Consider the following 13,319-nt stretch of genomic DNA (forward strand, 5'->3'; position numbering starts at 1 on the left):
TCGGTAATAGAACTACTGGGGCACTTAAGTCTCTTCCCGTGCTGTGAATGCATAAGCATTAGGTGCTACTGTTTTGCTTCTGTTGCGTGGTTTTATTTTGAACCTACATAGACCAGCGTTAGCTCGGTTTACCGTTACATTTTCGATTCTACTCATCGAGACCTTTCAACGATATATGACGATGCTATAGCATTAGGTTCAATTTTAAATCAAATAAATAATTAATGGTAATTAAGACCTGCGATTACTCCGGTGGAATTATACTCGACATAAGCTATCCAACGATATATAGCTTGATGATGGAGCATAACGATTGATTTTTAATCACGGTTATCTAATTAATGGTCGGTAAGACAAGATTAGTTCAGTGCAATTGTACTCAACATAAGCTATCCAGCGACTTAGTGATGTAGCGTAAATTTCAATTACATTACAATTAACTAATTACCGGTAATTAATTGAGACCTACAATTAGTCCGGTGCAATTATACTCGACATAAGCTATCCAACGATAGAACACTTGCGGCGATTATGCCCGACATAAGCTACACAGCCACTACGGCCACATTCTGTACAGGCCGCGCATGAACCAAGTAATTGATAAGCATTAAAAAGTGGGCCTGCGTAATCTTTTGATTACCGTCATAACATTAAATTCTGAACGCCCAACACCTAAGCTCGGTTAGTGCTCATCGTGAGGAGGAACCCTTTTTACGTAATTGATAAGCGCTGCCTTTTGGCGCGATGACGCGCGCAGAGGAGAGACCCGTTCGGAGTGTAATGCACCGTCGCTGAGAACTGCTGTATGTCGTCGGAACGGCGTCATCTGTTGGTACTAACTTCGAAAGAAACGCCGATAAACTAGAATATAAACTAATGTTGTAGATCGCCCCAGCGACCACGCCACTGAAAGCCGGGGATGCTCTCTTCAAGGGGAACAACATGGCTGCCCGTCATGTTTAGCGGCCGTTTTCGGCAACACTGGGAGAGATGTCACCACCCTAAGCCAGGCGGCAGGCGGCATGTATGTAGGCTCCCTACGAAGCGCTTATTTGTGGCGTCCTCTGTGCGTAGCGGCGTGAACTAGTGCTTTCGCCATTTGAGCTTCTGCATTTAGAGGGCGCCACTAAAAGACGGAGCGAACGGTTCATTCGGCACCGTAAGTAGCTGACCCCCCATCTACCGTTTGCGTTATTGCTATCTGGTGGGCAGTTTTAATACGAAAACACTTCTAGCCTACCTCCAGCTATATCAACAATGTTTCACGCGAAGAAAATGAAGCCTCAGCCAGACAGCAACTGAATGGGAATGCATGGCAATGTACCAAGCAAAGATCAATTTTGGGGATGGCCCTGCAGGGTAAGGATGGCAACACGTGGTATGGCAATGAGGCATGTGTCAAACATGTTAAGACCGCTCGAAATTCGACCTCTGGATGACCTTGGCCAAAGCTCAGTTTGGGATGACCCTGCGGGGTAAGGATGGCAACAAATGGTATAGCACATGAAGCAGGTCCCGTATATAGTTAGGACAGCTGAAATTTGTCTTTGGAAGACTTTGGCCGAATTTGACTGCCGGCTAATCTGGGTGCGCTGGGGTGTAATATAGGCTTGACCTACACTCAAAATGGAATTGGCCCACCTCCGAAGCACGGCTGGTCTACCTCAAAAATTTGGGTGCCCCGGCCGCCATCACAAAAAAAAAATTGAAAATTGAGTTCACCCACGTTCGGAGCCGTCCTTTCGAACAATAGGTCGTGCTTAGCAATGCTAACCCGCCAGCCGTTTTTTTTTTCTCCGCAGCGGTTTGTGCACATTTAAAAAATGGCTGCGAAATTTGCGCCTAAATAATTCGCGGCAGAGAGCATTCATTTGAACCAAATTACGAATTTTAGCACACTAAAGGGTACAAAATTCGTGGCTTACACTCAAGCGAGTGGGTAAGCATTTCCTGATATAAAATGCACTTTTACAGTTGGCGCTCATAGTTCGAGGCCCTTGTCCTAATCTCCGGCCACCTTATCCGCCTGGTCGGCAAGCCATTGCTTGTCCCTTATAGCAGAGCTTTCCAGCCACACGTATTTCGCCGCCGTGAGCAGAAAGCTAATTTAGACAAAGCAGTCATACTGAAGATAAAAATAAGACTGCTCAAAGCACCCCTTCAGCTGTGCAGGTGGCAGCACAGTAGGAAGAGATTCACAGCCTCGTTTTAACTGCCCTAGCGACCTTTTCATCTGTGTAAACATACATTATAGTGTGCGAGGAGCTTTGGTACTACACTCGAAATTTAAAATTGGCTTACGAACAAGTGCGATGTCATGATGTGGACCAGTGACGCCTTGCCATACAGAAGATTTTGACACCTGCACTACGCGCAGATTCGGAAGACATCGTGTGTACTTAACGTTAGAGGATGCAAAGAAACCTGCGCACATGTGGTTTCATGACCGGCGTTGAAGCATTTCTGTCACTAGGAGGCGCACTGCCCCGTATACGCTCTCAACAGGGCGGGTAGGAGCAACGGCCAAAATTTGCTTAAAGTGTTCAAAAATGACAAATTCGAAAATAAAAAGTTACTTAGAAAAGCTGCGAAGCTGGGTTAACCTCGCATAGTTGACTTGAGTAACGCTCGTTGTTGCATTCTCGTCTGACAGTTTGACTTCACGCTCAAGCTGTTATAAGTATGCCTGCAAGAGTTTTCAGCTCCCCGCAGTACAGCCTTTGTCAAAAGTTTACAGCCCAAGCGAGTTCCATTTTCTGCCACGCTGGGTGGCTCAATATGCATTCCCAGCATACAAAAGATGAACTTTGATCCTCCCCATTCCGCACGTGACGACCCCCACGGATGAACAATAGCCCCACTGCATGGTTTAGAAGCAACTCCCTCGGGCTCTGATCTTGGGGCAAAGGGTGTACATAGCAGGGATGTTATACGCGAAACATTTTTATATAACGGGTGATGTTCTGCTATCTATGCAAATTGTACCTTCAAAACCACGAGAGACGCGTTGGTTTGGTCAGTTCATGCGGGTTTCACAGCAAGGCGGACATGTACGCGGCATACAGATCGGTGAAAAAAAATCACAGGACGATTATGAGTGCGTAACTCGAGTGTTCGAGCGTCAGCTGTGGTGTCTCAGGATTGGATAGGAAAACATTTATTATCGGCTTGAGTTAAAAGTTGAGTTGAGTGTACAACAGCATAATCTTTCCGGTACTCACCTACGGGGCAGAAATCACAGGACGATTATGAGTGCGTAACGCGAGTGTTCGAGCGTCAGCTGTGGTGTCTCAGGATTGGATAGGAAAACATTTATTATCGGCTTGAGTTAAAAGTTGAGTTGAGTGTACAACAGCATAATTTTACCGGTACTCACCTACGGGGCAGAAACGTGGAGGCTAACGAAAAGAGTTCAGCTTAAGTTAAGGACAACGCAGCGAGCCATGGAAAGAAAAATGATAGGTGTAACGTTAAGAGATCGGAAGCGGGCAGAGTGGGTGAGGGAACAAACACGGGTTAATGACATCCTAGTCGAAATCAAGAGAAAGAAATGGGCTTGGGCAGGGCATGTAATGCGAAGGCAAGATAACCGCTGGTCCTTAAGGGTAACGGAGTGGATTCCAAGAGAAAATAAGCGTAGCAGGGGGCGGCAGAAGGTTAGGTGGGCGGATGAGATTAAGAAGTTTGCAGGCAAAGGGTGGATGCAGCTGGAAAATGATAGGGTTAATTGGAGAGACATGGGAGAGGCCGTTGCCCTGCAGTGGGTGTAGTAAGGCTGATGATGATGATGATGACTATGATGATGATGATGATGATGATGAGTTAAAAGTGGGTTAATTGATCTTGCTAGGTGGCCGCCATTGGAGACTGGCGGCGACCTCTTGGGCTCTTCTCACGACCTGTGCTTGGGTTTCCAGGTAGGAGCGGCAAGGTCTTCACAGGGCCTGGATGCGCGAGCCACTGAAGTGATGTCGGTGGGGGGTCTGTCGGATAGTCCCAGAAGATGTGGTCGACTGTGGCTTTGCCCCGCATTTGCAGCACTCCGGTTCAAATCTATTCGGATACAGCGAGCTCAGGAAGAGTTTTAGTTCGTAGTTTTGTTCCCTCAGTACCTCCTGTTCTTTGATTTGGGTTTTTATGCGGAGGTGGGAAGATTGGCCTTTCTAGCCTGTAATGCTGAGTGATCTCGCGGTAGGTATTAAGGCCTTCTCTTGTCATTCCGACGTCCCAGTTAGCATCCACAGCTAACTCGATAGATCCTAGATCGATATTGTTACGTCTCGCCTACGACGCGCGGTATAGCCGGCGCGGATGCAACGGACGCCGCGGCTTCGTTCATCGCGGCCGCAACGCCTCCCGCCAAGCGCGTCCAGACAGGTTTCAGTGCCACGTGTCGTCGTGCGTGCGTGTGTGTGTGTGTGTGCATGTTGGTGCCCACGCTTGTCAAAGCGCGGCAGCCGGGGAGAGGAGCTCCCCAACTGGGAGGCGAGGAGGTCTGACCGGCGCCGGCCCGGCGGACGCGCCCGTCACGTCTGTACATGTCTGTGCGTCGCCGTCTCGTGCGACTCATCCCAAGCCGTTCCTTCTTGCCCTCTACTCCGAGGGTATAAAAAGGAGCTGCCCCGGACGCCAAGGGAGACTTCGATTCCTTCCTTCGAGTAACGTGGTCGCCCTGACCGGCTGCTCTTTTGGCGATGCCAGAATAAACAAGTTGTTCTGTTGCCAGTCGACTCATCCTTTGCCGGGACCTTCGGATGTTTCCAGCTTTGCCCCAGGCCGCCAGGCCAACGCTACCCTTGGGGCTTGCAACCCATTTGCAACAATATATAACGATAGACCCTCGAGCTTTATCGTGGGCTGCCTCGTTCCCCGGGTTTGACGAGAAAGCCGGTACCCAGGCCAATTCCACGTCTTTCCGGATTTCGGGTAATTCGCAGGAAATAAGTTTTCACAGACATGCCCTGTTTTGTCTGACAAAGTCACACAGCCGGAGGTGAGCGCGGATTTTTCCAAGACTGCAGATTCTTTGCAGTTGGTTTCGGTGGTGGGTTTTGAGGGACTTCAATGGGTCGTTTGCAGCACTGTGAAAGGTAGAGCTCTCTCGTACAATCAGGGCCATGGAAGACAACGAATAGTCCCTCAAACAGCTGAAAAGCGTTGTAACTATTTTTAAAACAATTAGTGCAGTAATTGGACAGGTAGTTCGGGATGGTGTTGTGAAAGCATACTGGGCGTTTCATTCACTGGCTAGATCCGCAGAGAAAGGCCGCACGAACACAGCACTGCGGAGGCTTGTTGTGACGTGGTGCGCTGCCATCCGTAAACATGGCGTCGTTGGAGTCTCCTTCGCGCAGCAGCTGAACACTGGTGCTCCTTTCTTTCCAGGGATGGAGCCACTAGTCGCGGCGGCGAGAGGAGCGGAGAAACGCGTTTTTCAGCGTACGGCGTTCTGGTTGGCTCTGATCGCCGCAGCCTTCACAGCGCTGCAAACAACTTGTGAGATATCGGGTGAGGGTGATGCCGAAACGCCTCCACTCTGGGCTGTTGCAAACCGGTTCCGCTACTGCTTCCAGTATGAGGACGTCACGTGCACACAACAGCCCAGTGAGCAATATGGCGACGCCCAACGAGCCCTTATTGGAAAAGGTCAATAGGACACCCGTCGCCTCCACCCTTTCGCCGAGTAGGGAATCTCCCTCTCTCCACTTCCCTCTCCCCATTCCTACCTTCCAGCCGAGGCAGGTGGAAAAGTGGCATGTAGCGCAGCGGACGACGCCGATGACAGCGGCGAGAAATTGACGAATTAGCTAATGAGAGCTGACGCTCTGAAATTAACTAATCCATTTTTTTAATTTTACGTTTTAGGACGTCCACACTTTATTGCGAAATCAAAGGCCGTCAACGTCGAAGGTGGGCTCTTTTTTTTCAATTTCTGAATCCGCATTTTGGTTCGCAACATCTAGTGTCGAATACACGCTTTCGGAAGTTCGTTTAGATGGCTTTGCCCCGTTTCCCAATTATAAAATGGCTTCCCTGAGCACGGTGTCGTCACCGAAATCCCTTTAACCCCGTCTAAACCATAAAATGCACAGAAGGCATCTGTACTTGCTGCGAATTGCAATTTCCATCGATGCCACTGTTTCGATTTACGCGGAAAATCCAACTTGACCAACTTTCAAAGGCGCATTTGCACCTTCGATATTTTTAACCGCAGTGCCAAATCAGAAATTTCAAAGCTGCACTCGTCTTCTAAATTGGCGGCCTTCAATTTCGCCAATAATCTGTCATCCTAAAACCGATGACTACATATTTTATAGTTAATTTAAGTTAACTAAGAGTATTTTAATTAGGCTCTATCACATACGTAATGACCTCTTTACTGTACAATCCAACTGCACGGACCGCACCGACAATCCCTAGTGGTTTTTAAAATAAAAATTTGATGGAATAACAAAAAAACACCCGCTATACTTATGTGGCAACCGCTATAAGTTTGTGACCTACGGCGATGTCTCAATAACCCTGGCGTTCGGCTGCTGTGTCCAAGGCAGTGAGGCCGTATTTCGGCCGCCGTAGGCGGGATTCGTTTGTCGGGACCATGTAGGAAATTTTCCTTCCTCCATGGTCGGGACGCAAAACCCGACATACTGCTATGGAGTTAGTAAGCGCACTAGTTAGTTTATGAATACTAGTCGGGTTGTATGTCTTAGAGTAAACAACCCCGTCTTAGTACCAACCACTTTTTCTTATCCAAACAGGCATTTCTATGCTCACTGGCGATCTGCCCTCGAGTCTGTCCTCGACTTTCGAGGTAACATGACGAGCGCTCTCATGGCGTCACCTTCCGCCAAATCCGGCATGTCTCGTGCCAGCAGTTTCATCAGTTGACAGTAAACTTTTTATTTATGGTTACCATGTAACTTTTTAAGTTGCACTTGACGAGTTTCAACACGATAAAGCAACATTGCACTGGAGAACATGGATTGATTTATACGATATAGACCTCCCAGCCGTGTTCGAACTTGTGGAATTCTTTAATCAATGAAGGGCATGCTGGAGATAAGCGGAAACAAATTTTTTTGTGGCTGTATTCATCACTTTCCTAGAACACTTTAAAATATTGAATGTGCTTAGCATGCGCACAATTACATGACATATTTTGCCGCCATAGTGACGTGAATCTCTGGTTTGCTGCTTGTAGTGGCGCCACCCATTAGATTGCTTGAAGAGCATCCGATATGTTTTCAGTTCTATCCTATAGATGGCGCCACACACCCGCCAGTTTTAGGGTGTCCGCTTGCAAGCGCGTCCGTTTGAAAAGAGCGGGCTAGCTATTGCGATTGATTGATTGAATTTTATTTCTATCAGAAAAAACGTTTCTCCCCGCCCCCGGCACGCAGGCCTGGGAGGCGTGGAGTTGCTCGTCCGCGGTTAGAGGCTGGCTGGCAGTCCTTGACTGGTAGCGGCCTCTTCCGCTAAATGGACGGTGGTGTGCTGGAGCTCAGGGTCCGAGCTTCTTAGGGTCTCCTAGGCTCCCAACATTTGGCTCCTTAATAAGACGTACCCGATGTGTATTACTAACCGGTTTTGCAAGAGCCGTGGATTGAGCCTCCGTGGCAGCTCTACGTTTAGAACAACCAGGCTTTTAAATCTGAAGTGTCTTTCTACATTTACTAAACTGAGAGGCCACCATTGCGGCTACCATGTAAGTGATCGCTTTAAAACTCGAAACCTCTAATGGCGCGCGTCTGTATTTGAGATATGTTTTGGTCCTTAAAAAGTGATTGTTATATAATTTCGCAGAGTGCATAATGCAGAAGCGCGAGCTTCATCTGCGCCTGCAGTCAATTTCGTCGCTAAATGCCTGCGTTGTATTCCATGTCAAGACATCGGTCTCACGCCAGCAGCTACTCTGTGGAGCACCCTTAGAGGTTGTCGCGCCACCTATGAGAAGAAACATGTACTTTCATACTGGTGCTGGCTAGTAGCAGTGTCGCAGTTAAGTAAACTGAATTTTACTGAAAAGTTGCTCTGTGTTTTTACAGTACCTGGTTCCAGAATAGAAAGCGTCGCCTCAATCGACTAACGGCTAGGAACTGTACACTAAATCTGCTAACGCCGAGAACCTCCATGGCCGAGAAGCTGGGCCAAGAAATTTAAATTGGTTTTAGATGCCAGCATTCTGCACCGGAGTTAATAATAATAATAATTGGTTTTTGTGGAAAGGAAATGGCGCAGTATCTGTCTCATACATCGTTGGACACCTGAACCGCGCCGTAAGGGAAGGGATAAAGGCGGGTGTGAAAGAAGAAAGGAAGAAATAGGTGCCGTAGTGGAAGGCTCCGGAATAATTTCGACCACCTGGGGATCTTTAACGTGCACTGACATCGCACAGCACACGGGCGCCTTGGCGTTTTTCCTCCATAAAAACGCAGCCGCCGCGGTCGGGTTCGAACCCGGGAACTCCGGATCAGTAGTCGAGCGCCCTAACCACTGAGCCACCGCGGCGGGTGCACCGGAGTTGCACAGCTGCGATTTTGTCGTAGGAACTTATAAAATTTTCGGCACTATGTAAATTTTGGCAAGTTTGTAACCGAAGCTTATTTTACTGTGCGCTCATACAAGCGTCGGGTCATTTTAGTTTAATTGTCGCCCGTATGGTCATTTAAGCGATGACGACGCTAGGGCACCGCTGCGAGAAACAGGAGCCCTCAGCGCGGAAAACTTGAATTCGTTTGGCCGCGTATTTTATTCTTATTACTATTAATATTATTATGACGCCTTTCAAACAGAAAATGGATTAATAACGCTTGTCAACTCACAAGTGGCATTTACTCTTGTTAAGTTATGAAAACTGGCGAATGAGCGTCCGTGGGCGTCGTTAACGGAACAGTTTGTGTATCGATAAAAAATACCACTCCTGTTCTATTTCTGAGGGCAAAACTGAGGGATTGCTCATAGGCGTGCTACCAGATTTTTCAGTCGCATAGATTGGGAGATAATTGCAGCTGATGAGATTTAAAGATCTGTTAGCACGTGTGTCAGCAATCCTTCCATTTTTCTCTAAAGAAAGGAATTTAAATATCTTCCCCAGCAATGGAACTGAGATTATGCAATTCATCTCGTGGGTTGATGGGATCTCAGCAGATTTCAAAGTGAATTTTTTTCTTTCGTTTGGTTGATAAGAGCAGCTGCTGTATAGAATCAAGTGGACTGTCAATAAAAAACTGAGTTGTTAGATAACGCCCTGTCCTGTCAATTTCATCCCTGAGTCACGGAGGAAGAATATATAGGAGTGGAAACTCCGCTGTCTGCGGCGACCAGAAAAGGTTACAAGCCCGCTGCGCCACTATCATGCTGGCGGCGCCTGGCGGCATGGAAAGAAACTACTGCCGTGTCGGTTGCCAAGGCAACCGGTCGAGCGTGTTGCTCCCGTTCGGACGCGCGCGCCTATGCTCACCTTCACCCTGCAACACTTCAAACCGCTTTTGCAATTTCGAACAAAACACCTGCGTCTCATCTTAGTCTAGCAAATTCCGAAAGCGGCCGCACTGCGCGCAGCAGCGCTGTTAGTATTACGGCCCTCGAACAGACACCGACCAGAACTGTTGCTGTTTGGCTTAAGGGCGCAGAAATACAACGTCACGGCGTACCCGCTGAAGGAAACACCCGTGTCATCTGCTTTGAGCGCGCGCCGCCAGAGCCGCCTGCCCGGGCGCTGCATTTTTAATTTTTTTTCGCTGCGGCTTCTACGAGGCGCCGCATGGCGCCGCCACTGCATACGGCCCCGTCGGTATCTAGTACCCTGTGCTCGCTCGCCCTGACGGGAGTTTCACTATAGAGGCTAGAAATTTTAAAGTTTTAAAAACTTCTACCCTCTATAGTTTCACCTCCTATATAGTCTTGCTCCATGGTCTGAGTGCATACGCCGTGAACTGCGCCAGACAGAAATGAGCGGGCACGCTGAAAAGACTCCACTTTGTGAAAACGTCGACCCGTAGGAATGCAGTGGCGCCAGCGTGTTGTGCGATGTACAGGACTGCCGCCGCGTGTTGAATTCACAGATGTCGAGGCCCGCCTTGTGCACGGCTGAAGTCTGCCGACCGGGGGTGCAAATGCATGACAAGCGGGCGAGCCCAAGAGCCGTGCTCAGGGTGCCGACGGTCGAAGTGCAGTTTTTGGAGAGGTGAGTCATTCCAAGCGTCTGTTCGCTTAGCTGTAGCTGAACTTATCTCTCTCTGTGGAAAGCAACGTGTTACTACTTAATCTAGTGGAATCGCGGCACATCGCGTTGCTGCGAACCGGCCTAGATTCCATGCCTTGCGCATTAGAAGCAGCGCTACGTTGCTACAATCAAAACTTCAAAGCATTCTCGCTGGGTCTGCCATTCGTGCTGCGAGCGCATGACAGTATTTGCTCGACCGTTCTGTCGCGTAAATAAGGCAGCTATGACACTTGGCCTTTCTGTTGAAACTTGTGAAGCTTCAGCAGTTTGCGGACTACAGCCGCTGGAGATAGGAGTTTCTGCGGCGCCAGTTTTGGAATTTGGGTAAATATCATGTGCTATTTATCCACAATGTGTCCTGCATCAGTAGCAAACAGTTATCAACTGATATTAAAAGCTGCAAGTCGTGTTTATTGTCGCGTGCGCTACGGCCAGTTCTGCTGTCGAGTTTCTGAATAGGGTGGCCGCCTATCTGAAACGCTGAACATGCAGCTCGGTTAATTATATCATGGCACAGAAGAATTCTGCGGCAGACTTCATGCGCACAAAGCGTTCCACAGAGAAAAGTGGACGTTGACGCATTTAACAACGTGCAAATATGTTACGGATCACAAACGATGTGGGCCGGGTACATCACGACACACCGTGACACGGTGCGAGCTGCATGACGTGAAAAAAACCGCCAACGTGGTGCGCTAGCCAGGGTTATCACAAATGTTTTACCTTCCTTTTTGCTATTATTTTGAATTAAACACTTGCTGCTACTACTACTACTAGCCGCGACGACGCTCGCGCCATCTGGTAGCGCTTCCTTAGTGAATACCCCCACACAGAATGTCCTTTAATTTTCGTGCGGTTTCTTGAGCTTTGTTCAGGAAAACATACGTTCTCTATGCCTCCAGTAGTATAACAGGTTGACAAGGGTGGAATGTTGGGCGAGTCGGTATTGATCCATGAGAAAATGAGCGCGAAAACAAGACGTCGTGCTGTGTGTTCTGTCTTCGTCCGTCGTCTTGTTTTCGAGCTCCTTTTCTCATGGTATACCAGGTGTTTCATTGAAGACTTTCAGTGATCCTTGAAAATAGGTTTTTTGAGGTAAAATATGCATTTTCCAGCACCAATGTTGGCGGACGCCAGAAAACCGGTGCATCGTCTTAAGTGTAGTAAGCTGGTTAACTCATTTTTAATAATTAATTTTTAACTATTAGAATTAGGCGCTTATTTGCAACTAGAGATTTGTAGTCGGTCGTTATTAATAGCCAGATCAGTTTTTAGAATTACGAAAACGCGATCGCCCTTGGCGCTGTGGCTCGACAAAATTTGGCTTTTTTGTCTAGTTACGTGCACTGGAGGGGTTGCATTGCCTGCATGGTTTTCGAAAGCGCGTGTATTTTGGCACGATGTAGCCACCGGAGGAGCAACCCGAGTTTGCCACCTAGGTCACGCGATTTTTTGGCGTCGTCCCAACCTGCCTACTGGATTGTGAGCAAACTGTCCACCGTGGCAGGTGGCTGTGAAATCAGTGATTGATCGGTTGCTCGGGAAGAGCAACTTGTGTTGCACAAGCCCCACCGGTGGCAGCGCCTGCCATCGCAGGGCAGTGGAGCATTCCTTAAGCGCTGCACCGTTGCGCAATGAGTGGTGTGAGGACTCCCAGGGACCTAAGGATGTAAACTTGACCAATTCCTCATATATGGGCATTAACTCTATCGCGTCATACCCTTAATGCGGCGCTTAAATGTTCCCTCCAATTTTTATGTCGGCTCTTCCACTTCAACAGTGCGCGTAACAACAAAAGCGGCAGCTAAAACACCATGCTTGCAAGCTCGTCAGTGTGACTGTTAAAATGTGACCTCTGGTTTCTCAAGATACTTTCACCATCCCGGAGGCGGTAGCGTCCTCCCGTGTCAAAGAAGTCGACAACGGCATTAAATGGGCTCTGAAAGGGGCTCCGAATAAAGTTGACGTATGCCTAGATAGGACACCGCTTCACAAGTATCCTCCAGCAAGATTTTTGTAGTGATAGCTACACTACGGTAGCATTTCGAGCCTTCAGCGTGGCGGCGCCGCCATGCTGTCACGTGGTGCGGAGCAGCTGCCGGCGGCGCGGCTGATCACGTGGTTCGTCCCGTGACAAGCCACGTGATGCGGACCAGCGGCGAAACCGAGCTGCCACAGCTGTGCGCATGCGCCGTGTCAAGTGGGATGAAGATGAAGGAGGAACGCCCAGTGAAACTGAGCGGCGATGGACTGACTTTGCTATTCAACTAGCAAGTTCCACTCGGCCATATGTAGCTGTCGCGTCACTCCAGGTTTAACCAGAGCTAAACCACCGCCAATTTTTTTTATGCGTTCTGTGGAAGGTGAGTTATCTGGAGTCAAAATTGGAATTTACGCGTCTTCGCACCTTTCTCCTCTCTTCTTACATGGCGCTCCTCCGCCGGCCCCACCCACTCGGTCATCCGCAGGGGCGGAGCTTCCGGCTGCGGCCTTGGTAGCTGCGTGACGTCAGGACGAGACGTCACGGCGAACCAATAAACACCCTCCACTGCTTAAATAGCAAGCGCTGCATGACTCGTTGAGCGTGGATTCGGGTGCGGGATGGCGAAGAGGGGAAGCTGGAGATAAAAGTGTGGGGGGTGTAGCCAACTCCCCGCAGCATAGGGACAAAGGCCTTTCCCCGTTTTCTGCCTATACTCCATCCCAGTAGTTCCTCGCAACACTACCTAAGCCGCGATCAGTGCACAGGCAACGTTCGGACGATGCGGAATGTAGTGCCGGCATAAAGTACGCACACGAACATATGATATACCCTGCTCCAAAGTGCGCATGCGTCAAAGGCCATTTCATATCGAGCCTTAACGTACTCGCGTTACGTAACGTCATGCAAAATGCTTGCATTTAGCGGGTGTAAGCGTGTATAGGGAGATGCTACATATACGGCGTCGATTTATACTCCTTTCTAATCATATCTGTGTACTTCGCGATCAGACGACACGCAGACGGCTAGGCGCGGAGGTACACGCCTAACACGCTCTCCCGACTGGCCGAGGTCTCTGCCTTTGGTAGTGCTGCAAGTTAGTTATGGGATAAC

The 13,319-nt window shown here is 48.8% G+C and overlaps 1 long non-coding RNA gene across 1 annotated transcript in view; it reads left to right on the forward strand.

Annotated features, from left to right (window-relative positions):
• LOC144134376 (uncharacterized) overlaps positions 1-11,664 on the forward strand; it is a 171,904-nt gene extending 160,240 nt beyond the window's left edge. Inside the window, exons 5-6 of the long non-coding RNA XR_013315133.1 lie at positions 10,500-10,549; positions 11,632-11,664. This is a non-coding gene — a long non-coding RNA (uncharacterized LOC144134376). The remainder of the gene's footprint in view (positions 1-10,499; positions 10,550-11,631) is intronic.
• Positions 11,665-13,319: the final 1,655 nt, after the last annotated feature.

The sequence above is a fragment of the Amblyomma americanum genome, chromosome 5 (assembly GCF_052857255.1).
Source record: "Amblyomma americanum isolate KBUSLIRL-KWMA chromosome 5, ASM5285725v1, whole genome shotgun sequence".
In the NCBI taxonomy this organism is placed as follows: Eukaryota; Metazoa; Arthropoda; class Arachnida; order Ixodida; family Ixodidae; genus Amblyomma; species Amblyomma americanum.